The 15,210-nt window shown below is 33.7% G+C and overlaps 1 protein-coding gene and 1 pseudogene across 2 annotated transcripts in view; both read right to left on the bottom strand.

Moving 5' to 3' along the window:
- RSRC1 (arginine and serine rich coiled-coil 1) overlaps positions 1-15,210 on the bottom strand; it is a 349,184-nt gene that overhangs the window by 91,841 nt on the left and 242,133 nt on the right. The window lies entirely within an intron of this gene.
- Positions 2,112-2,230, bottom strand: LOC118602238 (annotated as a pseudogene).

Genomic DNA, 15,210 nt, shown 5'->3' with positions numbered 1-15,210 from the left:
AAATAAACACTGTAGAACTAGCCTGTCAGGGAGCAGCTCCCTCTTCCATAGGCAGGATAATAAGAAATTAGGAGGCGGCCAAAAGTTCAAGAACACCCTACTAATGCTGCAAATCAGGAAGCCACCACAGCGTCAGTCTCTCTCATGGCACAAAGTGAGGGGCTTGACACTGGAACATAGCTGGAGCAGTACTCCAGGTCCCTACGGCTGGGCTTGACAGCAGCAAGAGCTGAAGCAGCATGGAGACAGCCTCTGCAACAGCTCCTTTCAAAATTCTGTATGAATGCGTCTAATTGTTGAAAGCTAATTCACATCCAGAATCTTAGATACAAAGGGTTCTAGAACATGGAGGTTTTTGCTTTTAAGACTTTGCTGAAAGCAAATTAGAAATAAATGTTATGTGTCAATTCAACATTTATTAAACCCTTAATATGTGTCAGGTGTCTTTCTAAATGTTTTACATGTATTAATTCATTCAGTGCTCACAACAACCTCATATGGTTTTTATATTCGTAGTTAAGAAAACTGAGGCACAGAGAGGTATAACACATTGCCTGGGGTCATATAGTTACTAATAGAGCCAGGATTCAAAGCCAGGTCATCCGGCCTCAGAAAAGCCTTTGCTGTTCACTAGTACTCTGTTTACAAAGAGTTTTTCCTTCATCTTTTTAATAGATTAATGATGAGTATGACATTAATTTTCTACTCAGTTTTTAAATTGATCAAACAGGTAAGTGGAATCACTTAAATTTTGTATAAAGAGGTGGCATTTCAAAGAAATCAGTAGGCTTAAAGCTAAAATGATCAAGCTGAAGGTTTATTAGATTTATATATATGTATACAATACTCAGAGTAGAAGCTTGACACCTTTCCTAGAGGAAAGCAAAATAAATGGTATCATTCTGGTTAGTGTGAAAGAAAGATCTGAAATACAGTGTTCCACGTGGGAAATGATGTTAAATGCTTCGGTATCTGTGGTTTCACAGAGAGAAAGACACTGATACATTTCAAGGACTAAAAACAGTTCACACTCTTTGATACAATAATTTCACTTCTGAAATGTAAATCAAGGAAGTTTAATATAAAAAATGCATGAAGATATTTGTTGTTATTTTAATAGGAAAAAGCAATAATATAAATAAATATTCATCTGGGTAAGTGACTAATGTTATACTTTCTGTGCAAATATGGCCAATAAAATTATGCTAATTAAAATCATATAACAAGTTAGGAAAATTATTCTGATAGAAAAATAGATACAAAAAAGCAGGATAAAAATACATTTATGTGATATAAACATGGATAAAAAATATATAAAATATAGCTTATTATATATATTTGATTTCCACATGTAATTTGATCTCTTTCTGACCTCTTTATTATGTTTCAATGATGTGACTGGTGATTCCTACGCTAGTAACACATATATTTTAATACTTAGTTAAACCAAATCAACTTCATCATTATGATTTTAAATTTGGGGGGGGCACTAAATACAGAATTATCCTTCTGGATAAACTTTAGTATTATATTTTCGACTACTCCCCCAAACCAAACTACAAATAAACAACATAATTTTGTTGGGATGTTGAAATATGGGCTAAAATAATACACTAATTTGGAGAAAATGGGAATGTTCATAATATTGACTCTTCCCACTTAAGATAATATTTATCTAGGTTGTGACATTGCATTCTAGCCCCCTTTCTTTTTTAATTTCCCTCTTTAAAGACACGTTTTTTGAGGTATTTACCTAAACTCTGTTTCATTTCTCCAGCACCCATTCATTCTTTAATCCGTTCCAATATGGCTTCTAACTTTATCACTCAACCAAAATTGTTCTTTAGTAACTTCTAAATCACAAATTCACTGAGTATTTTTATTTAAAGTAAAAGTAGTAAGTAATATTTTAAATCTACTAAAAATATAAGAATACTATATGCCATTAAATTAATAAATGTTACTATTTCATCATACCTATCTCTATATTTTTGGTACCTAGTATTGTCGGATTTTTTTTTTTGGGGGGGGGGCAAGGCAACCTTGGTTGACCTTACAGATTGCAAAGAACTTATCAGCTTACAGTCCCTTATTTCCTTTTTTCTTTTTTATGCCTATAGCACCCGGTCTTCCTAGGTGGTCTCCCATCCAAGTACTAACCAGGCCTGACTCTGCTTAGCTTCCAAGATCAGATGGGATCGGGCTTATTCAGGGTAGCATGGCTGTAGATGGACTCCTTAATTTTTGACAGTTCTGTTGGTCTGAGATGACATTAAATACACACACACATACATATATATGCAGTTCTCTGATCTAGAGTGATTGAATATCTCTTCAAAAACTGGCCACTATGATTACTCTCTTTAGAACTGCCTCTATCCTTAGCCTATTTTACCATAAGGCTGTTTTTCTTATTTATTTGTAGGATTTGAAAGGCTACTTTATATATTCTAGATATTAATCATTTGTCAGTTATATACGTTACAACTATATTTTCCCAGTATGTGGCAAATCTTTTGACTTTGATTACTGCACCTTTTATCAGAAGTGTCTAATTTTTAAATTTATATTAAATACTTCGTCTTATTAAAGAAATCCTCCCCTACCCCCAAAATTGCAAATCTAATCTCCATTTTCTTCCAAAAGTCCTAAATTTATTTTTTTTACATTTAAGCTTTCTAAAATTTCCATATTAATAATCAATTATTTTAGTACTATTATTAATAAAACCCATCCTTCCCTAATTTATATGTAATAGAAAGTTCTTGTATGCGTGCAGGGATGATTCTAGACTCTCTCTTCCATTTTACTGATGACACCATTTTAATTTCTATAGCTTTTATACAGAATCTCATGATCTGGTGGGACAAATGCTCACCCTTCCTCTTTCTCCTCCTTCAATGCTCTCATGACTATTCTTGCAATTTTCTTTTTGAAATTTTTTGAATGGAAATTTAAAAATCTTTATGAAAGTGATAAAACTAATTTCTGATTACCCTCCACCCCCACCTACACACATACACTATCAGAAATGCTGCTTCTGTTCTGAGACTGAGAATGAATAAGTGGCGGAAAATTTTTAATAATATCTGAACCACACAGCAAAAACCCAGTCGTATTTTTTTAGTTATTTACCTTTTTGAATTTTTCTGTTTAAAAAATTTTGTGAAATGACCTAGCGACCCTGCCATCTGTGATTCATGATGTTAAGGTCTGTTGCACAAGTAAAGAGATTTTCAAATCTGGAACCAATAATCTGCGTATACATGTTTCGGCCTATTCTGTTCTTACATTACGATTTCTATGCCTTATTTTCTTTCTCAAATAATTTTGATATTCGTCTTATAGTTTTTTTAAGAATATTCTATTATCTCAAATTCTCCGGTGCCAATTATTCTGTTTCTATCATTACTTGACCTTCCTACAATCATCAATTCTGGATTTAATCAATTCTAGCTCTAACAAATCATATATTTTAATCTATTCACTTCTCCCCATTTTTACTGCTACTGCCCTAGCCCATCATCATCTTTCACTTTAATTACTGTAATAATTTTACTAATCTTTCTAAAACTTGTTTTATGAATATCTTATCACCACTGCCACCACAATCTTTACCATCACCACCAAACCCACTTTTCTCACTATAGGCAGATAAATTTTCTAAGAATGAATTCTAATCATGCCATGCCCTACCATAGTTTTTCACTTAAGAAAAAAGCAAAACCCTAAAATTAACATGCTTATAAGGCCACGAATCATCTGTTCTTCCCCCACCTTACTCATTTCATTCAAGCTATTCTCCATCGTCTTATTCATCATGGGTTCATCAACACTGTTCTTTGTTTTGAAAAGGCATCATGGTTCTGTGTGACCAACATCCCAGGTTTGCCTGAGACTTCCTTGGAGAAAATCCTCCTTAGTCTCAGGCAAATCATATTCAAACTGCTGTTGAATGGAGAAAAAAAAAATGAACTTTTTAGACTTGGCTCTCTTATTAGTCTTATTAGTCTACCCTTTAGCTTCACTGCATTTATCAAAATTATTATTGAATTATAGTGTTGTCTACACACAGTAAGTGCTCCATAAAAGATTTTCGATTAACTAATAAAGCTTATGTTTGCTATTTTCTGCTTTCGTTGCTACATAAGTGACATTTTAGTTATAATTTATAATAGATAATTTCAGGGCTATAAAAAACTACATATATGTACACACATGTAAGTTTACATCATTAAGAAAACTAAGAAGTTCATTTGTATTGGCCTTGTACCTTTGCATAGTCATATACCCTCAAGATTTCAAAAGGATTGTAGAGACTACCTAGTTCACTTCTCTCATTTTTATAGATAAGAAAAATTGAGGCCCAGATATGTTAAGTGACTTGTTCAAAGTGACACAGCTAATTAGTGGCAGAGCCAGTGTAGGAACCAAGACCTTATTACTCTCAGAACAGTAATTTTTCCATACTGCTAATTAGAGATGATCACAGTTCCTTAGGCTACCATAGAGTTGCAGGATTCTGTCTTAGACTCTTGCCTATTTGGCTAATTTACTGTATCTCAAGGCAAGTCACGTTAAATCTTTTCATGAGCTTTGTACTTTCAACCAAATTTGTTTCCTTATTCATAAAGTGTATGCTACCATTTAACCCTCTAAATGGAGGGCAGTATTCAGGGTTATTTTGTTTACCTTATCCCCAGCACTCAGCACCATGCTTAGCATATACGAGATAATGACATTTCTTGAGGTAATAAGTGACTGAATGTGCTGCATGTGCAAGCACACATGACAAAATACTATATGACACAGGTAAGGTAAACAGGTAAATTCTTCAAACCTTTATATGATGAGGCTTTTGGGTATTGTCAATGAGAACGAAAGGAGGAAAGGAGGGAGGGGCAGAGAAAAGTAGAGGAGAGAATGAGAAAGAATGAATGGGGTGTGCGTGTGTGTGTGTTTGGGTTAGTGAATAACCTGGACCTATTAGAAAAGTTACAGTAAAACTCACTGCTAATATAAAGAGTTAAACTTTGAATGTTTTCCATTAGTCTCTTTTTTTGCTAGATCTAAAGAGTCTATTACATGTATACTTTGTATCTTTGGGTTTTTAGAAGATATAAATCTACTCTGTGAGAGGCTAGGTGCTCTAACAAAGTGTTATATCTGCACATCTATTAAGGCAGCACAAAGGGAAGGGGCATCATTACCTGCTTGACTTAAATATAAAGCAGGCAGAAATCCAAACTGCAAGTGTCATTGCTTCAATAAAAATAACAAACCACATGATTTTATAGTTGAAAAATAACTTTTATGGACCTTATGGCCATCAGGTTAAGCAACCTGCCTAGATTACTCAAAGTGAATCAGCACTATAACCCAGGGCACTCTCTTCTTCAATTCTTGTAGAAGAATAAAAATCATAAGTAAAAACAGAACTCAAGTGTTTAGATAGTTACAAATAAATTGTTACTTAGGATAGTAAAGAATTATTTGCTTGAATTAGCTCTACAACTGGCTGTTGTCTACTGTGTATTGTGTTATGATCCTATGACCATATCTGGGAGCCAAATCATCGGTTTTTCCATCTGATAGAAAAAGAAAAATAAGATGTCCGAGGATATAGCAATAAATACTATTCAGTGAGGTTCCTGAATTTCACACTAACCTCTTGAGAAAATTTTGAAAAAGGCTATATATTAAATATTTCACTCACTCTTTTATTTATATTAATTATGATTACATTCTAACAATTGCAGAATTATGATAGAAATATAATTCACACAATTCAAATACATTTGTAATGGTATTTATCAAAGTGTGACCAAACCAAATTCAATTGGGAATTTCATAGCAGGTTTTAACAAACAGGTAATTAGCAAAATTTAAAAACTTCGTGTTGGATATTTTCAAGGTAAATCTTATTCATATTTGCCACTTAAAAATGTTAAGACATAGACTTTTGTTGATACCTACAATGCTTACTTTTCTTTCAGTTCTTTAGTGCTAGAAAAATAGTCTTGAACATTAAAAATCCTAAATTCTTTTCACACTGGAACCAGTAACATCTCCTTATAAAGTTCATTTTATTAAAAATTTGGATTGCCTGTTTCAAAGGTAAGGTAAACCATATTTGATTCTATTTAGATGAGATCACTCACTTGGAAGTAATTACAATAAACCGGTCAGTGAGAACAGAATTTACAAGTGAAAAGAGACTTTGAACAGTTCTAATAGAATAAAAGTATCACTTGGTGCTATATTTAATCTCAAAATTTTAATCAAATGAACAAATTAATCTTGGTCACTTCTCTGAGAAGCTTTCCTCAAATATGACAGACGTTTGATAGCAACATTACCAAGAATTTTCTAGGACCATAGTGCGAAATTAGTTAGATGAAGTATGAAATGATATGGAAATTTCTGCTCTGCTCAAAGATGTAAAAATATGGACATTATTCTGTCCACGTGTCCTTGTCCTGAGGTGCGTGGAGCATCAATTCTTGACAAGAATCCTGGGATTTCCTGGCAGTATTTCCCTCCTGGCCTACCTTCTTGTGGAGGGAAGAGGCTAGCTATCCAGGAAGGTAATCATTAGGTCCTTTAACTTTCTAAAAAAGAATGTCAACCTCTCACTTGCTTCTTTGATGTCTAAAGTTAAAGAATCGCTCCTGAATCAACTACACAGAGTACCTGCATTTCAGACCCTTCTTAGAGCCAAGAAGGACAAAATGACTCCTATTCAACTACTACAGGAGCCTAGCTGAATTATTATAAAGACAAGCATTCTCTCTTTTTAGCCATATATACTGGGTTTTCATTAGATTCGAGCAGATCCATCAGAAGGCTATTCTTGAACTATATTTTCCTAACAAGCTGAATTTCACTATGATGCTTGTTTATAGCTTCTATTGCTGTACATTGAAAGAGGTATATAAAACCTATTATTTCATTTCTTGAAGTTATGATATTAAGGATATTATATATCACCTAGGAAAGATGAAGATGATAAAAAGATAGTAAAACCCACATAAAATAGCACTGTTTACAATATTTCATCTAATGAGAAAATCTCCTACATGAAGCCCCATGTGAGAATTTCCTTTTACGGAAAGCTTTGCGCTGAAACATAGTTCTCTTTAATAATCTGCTTTTGGCTTTGGTTGTCAGGAAACCTAGAACAAGAGACAGCAATTCTATAGCCTCCTTTGAAGTCTAAATTTTGTTCTATTTTTCTCCTGCTCTTGACTGATTGTTATGTGTGTTACACGCCATTGAGCCAGCTCTGACTCCCTGCAACCCTGTGAATGAGTGATGTCCACAACGTCCTGTCCTCACTAGCCCTGCTCAGCTCCTGTAGACTCCGGCCTATGGCTTCTTTTGTGGGGTGAATCCATCTCATTTTTGGTCTTCCTCTTTTCCTGCTGCCTTCTATTTTCCCCCACATCATTGTCTTTTCCAAAGAACCCTTCTCATGATGTGCCCAAAGTAGGACAGCTTCAGTTTTGTCATTTTTGCCTCCAGTGATATTTCAGGCTTAATTTGTTCATCTTTCTGATGGCCCAGGGTATCCATCCATAGCATTCCTCAAACAGCATATTTCAAATGAATATATATTTTTTTCTATCAGCCTCTTCACTGTTGAACTTTCACATATGTACATAGCAACTGGAAATACGAGGATGATAAACATTTGCTCTTGATGACCTTTCCTAATTCTTCCATTGCTGCCCTTCTAAGTCTCAGCCTTCTCTTGAGTTTGTGATTGCAGTCTCCATTTGAATTAATGACTAAACCGAAGTAAACAAAAATCTTTAACAATTTCAATGTCTTCACCATTTAAGTTGTATATTTCTTCTGTAGTCATGATTGTTTTTCTTCTTGATGTTCAAATATAGTACTGCTGCGGCACTTTCTTTTTTCACTTTCGTCAGAAGTCATTTCAGACCATTACTAATTTCTGCCAGTAAGATGGTGTCATCAGCATATCTTAAGTTATGGTTATTTCCTCCACCAATTTTAACTTCTTCCTCTGAGACGACCCCACTTTTTTTTATATGATATGTTCTGTGTACAGATTAAACAAATAGGGAGATAAGATGCACTCTTGTTTGCCACCTTTGCTTACTGGAAATCACTCTTTCTCTATATTCTCTCCTGATGGTCACTTCCTGTCCACAACACAGATTATGCATAAATACAAATAACTGCTGAGGCATGTCCATTTCTTTTAGAGCCTATTCCATTGCTTTTTATGATCCACACAGTCAAAGTTTATACTGTAATCTATAAAACATAGACTAACATTCTTCTGAAATTCTTTGGCGTACTCTAGTATCTAATAAAAGATCACAATTAGATCTCAAGTGCCTCCTCCTTTTCTGAATTCAGCTTAAACAACCATCATTTGCATCACCTTGACCATCATTATATTTTGCATGGGAAATGAAAGCAATGATCCTACAGTTACTGCATTTCTTGGCATCTCCTTTCTTGAAAATTGGGATGTATATTGAACATTTCCAGTCTGTAAGCCATTGTTTTATTTTCCATATTTATTGATATATTCTTGTTAGGATTTTTTCAGATTCTGTCTCTGTGGCTTGAAATAATACTGTCAGCATCCCATCTCTCCTGGTGACTTATTTCTTCCCAATACTTTTAAGGCAGCTTTTACTTTAATGCATATTTTTTCTTTTTCTGATTTTTAGAAATTCATATTCTCCATTTTATCATTTTGCTATAGAATCCTTCAAACAAATTATAGAAAAAGAATTAACAGAAAAATTAGAACAAATGATTAATAAATCTGTATAAATGGAAAAATCTGAAGAGTAATATTCTCCCTATAGGTGTATTCTGATGATGAAATGAGTTAAAGTTTAAAGGCTGTCCTCCTGGGACAGTAAGGCCTCAACTGATTTAAGTTCCCTTACCTCATCTTTCTCTTTGGATGTACAACAAAATTTTGCAAATAATCTCATCACTCATGTACTTCTCATCTTTTTTTTTTCCCCCACAGTGAAACTGTTTTATAGGGTATTATAAAAGTGTTTCCCACTCACCATACTGTCCCCTTAGGGAAATCTCAGAGAGATTTTTTTTTTTTTTTCCCAAAAGGTAAGTATCTTTTGACTTCTGCGGAAAAGCTACAGGAGAGGTTAAAGGAAGAGAAAAAGGAAAAAAAAAAAAAAATGTGCACGCAGCAGAGTCCTCTCGAAAATAAGTGAAATGCCTTCAGTAAGCAGACTGATGGTTGCATCGAGTTAGCTTTGAGAGTTTAGAGGCACAGTTGGAAAGGGGAGAGAATTATATCTGATGATGATATTATCTGTAAAATTTTAAAATGTTTATAAAATATTTAATAAACTATAGGTCTCAAGTCAGATATCCATTCCAATGGCACTGCTAGTAACGATATGCAGTGTTGTTATCTCTGGACTTAGCATGAAAAAGTACACTGATTAACTAGCAGTATGTTATACATGCAGCCTAAAGGAGCCTAACAATGATGATGATGTTAAGGCAACTTGCAGTTATTATAGTCAGTGAAAGTAAAAGAAGTATACACATTATTCAAAAAAGAAGAAAAAAGCAATCAAATTTTTGTTTTGCTTTATATAAATATTTGTTTTATACACACACGCACACACATATTTCCATATATCTTTACAATTTTTTTCATAGACATTCTAAAGAGTTTATTCCTGTGCAGAAAATACCATGGCTTCCAAGGTCAAATGCTGAGAACTATTTCCAATGATATTCACTCCCTTTAAAATGTTACTATAAATAAGGGGAAAGAGTTCGCCCTTATATGTCAGTTATCCTTGCTATGAAATACACTCACGCACACTCAAGCTTCAAACAATCACAACCATTAACTTTGCTAATTAATTTGCAAATGGTCATTCAGAGCATTCTCCATCAGATGGAGCAATACAAAGACTGGCACTGACTTGGTGGCTAGCGGGTTGAATTTCTTTTCAGGCTTGCTCATTAATGTACCTGATGGTTGTTAGCTGTCAGCTAGGAATTCAGCTGAAGTTGTCAGTCAGAACCCTTGTCGTTTGGCTTCCTCGCAGTATGAAGGCTTGTTCTCCATTAGCAAGTGTCCCAAGAGACATGAAGTGGTGCTGCCAGTTTCTTAAGGCCTACACCTGGAAACTGGTACAGTCACAAAGCCCAGATTCAAAAGGAGAGGATATAGATTCCTTGAAGGAAAGGGTATTAACAAATTTTGGGGCCATGGTTTAAAACTGACATAAATTGAAACTATCAAAGTATTTGAGAAAGGTGCAAGAAAAAAAAAGATAACAAAAGAAAGAGGTAAAAGAATACTAGAAAATCAAGAGAATCATTCTATATAAGATGGTAATTCAAGTTGTGAAATGATCAAATGAAGGAATAAGTAAATTTGAGAGCACAAATATAATAGGTTTTGAGCAAGTGTGATATATATCCAGTGATCCTCAGAATAAAAGATATGTTCTAAACACACAGTTTGTGATACAATAAAGGAAAAGTTTAGATATATTGCATCTGAAATTCCATGAAACTTTAAAATAAAGGGCTGATAAAAAATCTAATAAAGCAAAAACAACTTAGGAAAAGTTAATCAGTGCAAATCTATGCAAATTATATATTTCGAAGTCAAATGTTATATTAATAAAGCCTTCTATAAACCAATTACAATAATTTGTTTTAATATAACTCAAAATATTACTCTTGCCAGGCTGTTCATCTTGTCCAAGAAGCAAAGATGTAAAATTATTATATCTGTCTGAGATAACAAATAACCAATAGTTCTTGTTTTCTTTCTATAGTGAGTTCTGGTGCAATCAACTCACATAATACTATTATTAATAAGAATAATAATAAAAAATGAAAGCCAATATTTCCTGAGTTATTATGTATTAGCAATTATTCTAAGTGCTTTACATGTATTAACTTATTTAATATTCTACATTGATATCTGATTTTTGCTATTGAGGAAACTGAAGCATGAGAATTTCATTGATTATCCAAAGTCACTCAGCTAGCAAATGATAGAGCTAAAACTAACTGAGGCAGTCTGACTTCAGAGCTCCAAACCAAACCAACTACATTCTGTAAAAGGCAAAAAGTGGTAGTACACATGATTAAAAAAGAATTCTTCATATTCTATAAAACAATAGTTTTCAAATATTCAGTAGGATCTTTCAAGCTGGATCATTCCATTAAAAAAAAAAAGAATGAATTAAATGATTGAATGAAATAAAACTTGACTATTTCTCAAACCCTCTTCTTTGGAAATAGGAAGCAGGTCATAGAGGTATAAATCAAAAGAAAAGAGATGAAAATAAGAGACAGTTTTAATACACTCCCTGCTTTCCTGTCTCACACTGCCATCAAGTAAATACAATGAGAAAGATTCATTATTTGCCTAGGAGCAAATACAGGGATTATAGAGGATACTTTTAACTAACAACGAAAATTGAATGACATCCAACAGAACTTCTATTGAATGTGTTTACAGAAGATTCATTTGTAGTCCTAAAAGAGTTAAACTTGAACAAAATTTCATTTTATTTCATCTAATGAAGATCAAAGTTAATGCCTCTTAAAGAAGGGATCTGCTTGCAAGAAAATGATAAATACTCAAAATCCACAATCTGCTTTTTTGTTCAACATGATCAAATACCAGAAAGCCTAAACAAAAAGACGTTTTTTAGGAATAGTTTTTTTTTAATGAAAATCAAAGAGAAATTAACTGTAAGAATTGTCATTTTTAAGAATGTTCCTATATAATTAATCTTCCAGCTCAGCAACAGAAATTAATAAACTTTTAACTTAACCCTTTGAATGATTGGAGTAGGGAATGCCAAGGGGATCATGGCCTCCCAAATCCTCATTAACTTTCGTTTTTAAAAGAAGAAAATATATTCTAGGTGGTAAAGAAGAAAGATGACCTACATAAGTCCTAAAGAAACAAATTCCAATAGAGAAGACAGGCAAGAAAATTTGTTTTTATAACAATGTAGTAGTATGTTTGATAATACAGACATGCAAAAGGAATACAGGAGTACACAGATCTAACTTAGTTTGATGGAGGCTAAGACTTCAAAGACAAGGTGACACCTGAAGTGATTTTTTAAGATTCAGTAAAATTTAGCCAAGAAAAAGAACCAAATACAATGGTTCTGAAATGGTAATTTTAACCATTTATATTTTATGGTTATAGTGGACCTCACCACAGTTATAGGAACATGATCAAGAATTATCAGATAAGAATCAAAAGCATTCAAATCATATGATTCTCATCCTTCCTCCTTCCCTATGTGTTCTTCACCAAAAATTTGAAGTGTCTTTTATGACCAGATATTCTTTTAAGCAATGAAGATAGGAAAATAAGTTAAGAAAAAAACTCTTTGTAATGTCTTTGGGCAAGTTGGAAATCAATTTTTTTTTCTTATAAACGTAAAAGATACCTTTTAAAAACTTAGTCATCATCTTGAATTATCTTTAGGATAAAAATGGCAAATATTAAAGACATCAAATAATGGCAACATCTGAATGCAGAAATGTATTTTGAAACTACTAGGAATGAGGAGGAAGAGGTAAGTGGATTGGTAACAGCTATGATCAGTCAGCCATTCATAAATATTTACTGATTGCAATCAATTTATATCCAGAATATATCATATATCAGATATATTCTTATGATCCTATCGATCCTATTGTTATATGTTTCAATAAGAAACATATAACAATAGGAAAATGAGGTAGACACACTTTATAAAATAATAAATGCAAGTGACTAATAAACAAATGAAAAGCTACTAAACTTTTATGGTAATTAGAGAAAAGCAAATTAAAAATACAATGATCTAAATTTGGGTAAAGTAAAAACGTCTGACAATACCAAGAGTTGATGAGAACGCAGCGCAATGGGAATTCTTATACACTACTGGTTGGAAAAGAAATTGTTACAACCAATTTGGAAAAGTTTTACATTGCCTAGTAAATCTGAAATTATATATGCCTTATGACACAGGAATTCTACTCTTAAGTATGGAGTTCAGAGAAGACCATGTCCAACCATACAAGGATACAAACTTTGACAAGAATGTTCAGAGTAGCCTTGTTCATATTAGCTCCAAACTGAAGACAACAAATGTCTATCAACAGCAAAAAGGTTTTAAAAATGGCAGTATGTTCATATAATGAAATATTATATAGCATGAAATCAATCCACTATAGCTACATGCAAATAGATGAATCTTAAGAACAATGTTGAGAAAATGAAGACCCAAGAAAACATACATGATTCTAGTTCAAAACAGGCAAAAGTTAACAATAATGCTTAGCAACATATACTCAGGTGGTAAAACTACAAATAAAAGCAAGGAAGTGATTATCATGATAGAGGGTAGGTGGTAGGCACGACAGAAAGGAGAATATGGGGGCTTCTGAGATGCTGGCAAAGTGCTGTTTCTTGATCTGGGTGGTATAACACAGACATATGCTTCATAATAATTTGGTGATAAGTGAACGTAGGTACTTTTCTCTATATTTCATACTACAAAAGGTCAACGAGAAAAATCCTAAGGGGTATTGTGAAATGCTAAATAGCTAAAAATACAAAAGAGATGAATGATTTTTAAAAGGTAGGTAGATGGATATTTATTGAGCACCTTCTATATGCTAGGTGTTGAATACATTGTATACAAGAGACAGTATGACTCTAAAAGTCTGAGAGAGAAAAGGCAAGCAATCATAAAAATCATATTTAATTAAAAACTGATTGCTATGAAGGAAAAGTTCACAGTGATTCAAGAGACATTGACATAATCTAGTGTTAGGCATCAGGAAGGCTTCGGTGAGATATAAAATTTAACCTGAAACCTTAATAATAAGTCTAAATTAATCTGAGAAAGAGGGAGAAGGTAAGTATTTCAGGCAGATGTAATAACACCTGCAAACCAAGGACCTGAAAGCAAGCCTGTGTGATTGAGGCTTTAGTAAAGGGTGGTACAAGATGAGGCTGCAGAAGTAGACATGAAAAAATCAGAGAACAACTAGTAGCCACATTAGGAATTCTGAAATTTTATCCTGGGGGCAATGGAAGCCACTGAAGGGTTTTGTGCAAGCGGTTGACAGGTCCCAATATACAGTTTAGGATCACTGTGGATACTCTGTGAGGAATTATAGGGGGTAAGACTGTGGACAGATGAGTTAGAAAGCTACTGCAATGGTTCAGGCAAGAAATGAAAATGACTTGCTGAGAGTGAAGGCAGTGAAAATGAGATTAGAGGAAAAATTAAAATGTATTTTAGGAGGCGACAGAGCACGCTGAAAGAAAGGATGTGGCAGTAAGGAACTTGCCAAATTGCTCTTCTGAGTAACTAGAATGATGTAATGGAGGGACAATGAAAGAGGAGCAGAATGAGGATGGAGGGGGGAAGATAAAAGAATTCAGGACAATCTCGCCTGTTTGACATGTAAGTGGAGATGACAGGGAGATAGCTACATGAGTCTGAGGTCCAGAAAGTAGGTATAGGTTGGAATTAGGAATTGTTGCACGCAGATGATACCCGGAGTGCTAGGGATGCATGAGATCACTCAGGATGAAAATACAGAGAAGGTAAAAAAAAAAAAAAAAAGCGAGCACAGGATCATCACACTTAGGAGCTGGCCGAGGAGGTGACTGAGAAGGAGCTTATGAATGGGTTAAGAATGAATAATGGCAATGTGTGGCATATAGGACAATTACCTGGTTAATGAATCTGGCTTCTAAATATAGTGCAAGTATGAAAGACAGTCTTTGTATAATGGTCACATATAGGTAATGCTGACAACTTATTTTCTAAATATTGATTATATAAAATCTAGACTTTTATTCAATAGGCAAACAATATCCAAAATGAAACTGATCCTTCCTCAACCCTGTTCATTATTTTATGCTTGTTCTACCTAGTTAATAATATTATCTAGATGGCTTTATTTCTCCTATACTCAGTCATTTTTATAACATATACATTAGTAAATTCACATTTTCCCTTTGTCCTCTATTATTTTAGTTATTACTGTACTTCTAGTTCTTGCTACCTAAAACACAGTTCACATCATATTACTCTTGTGAATACAGGCAATAGTTCCGGAAGGCCTATAAGCTTTAATGAGCACCTACTGTGTGCTAAGCACTCTTAAAGGGTGGGGGGTATGTTA

The sequence above is a fragment of the Rousettus aegyptiacus genome, unplaced genomic scaffold (genome assembly GCF_014176215.1).
Source record: "Rousettus aegyptiacus isolate mRouAeg1 unplaced genomic scaffold, mRouAeg1.p scaffold_m13_p_4, whole genome shotgun sequence".
In the NCBI taxonomy this organism is placed as follows: Eukaryota; Metazoa; Chordata; class Mammalia; order Chiroptera; family Pteropodidae; genus Rousettus; species Rousettus aegyptiacus.
Note: the sequence above shows the minus strand (reverse complement) of the source record. Positions and strands in the feature narration are given on the sequence as shown.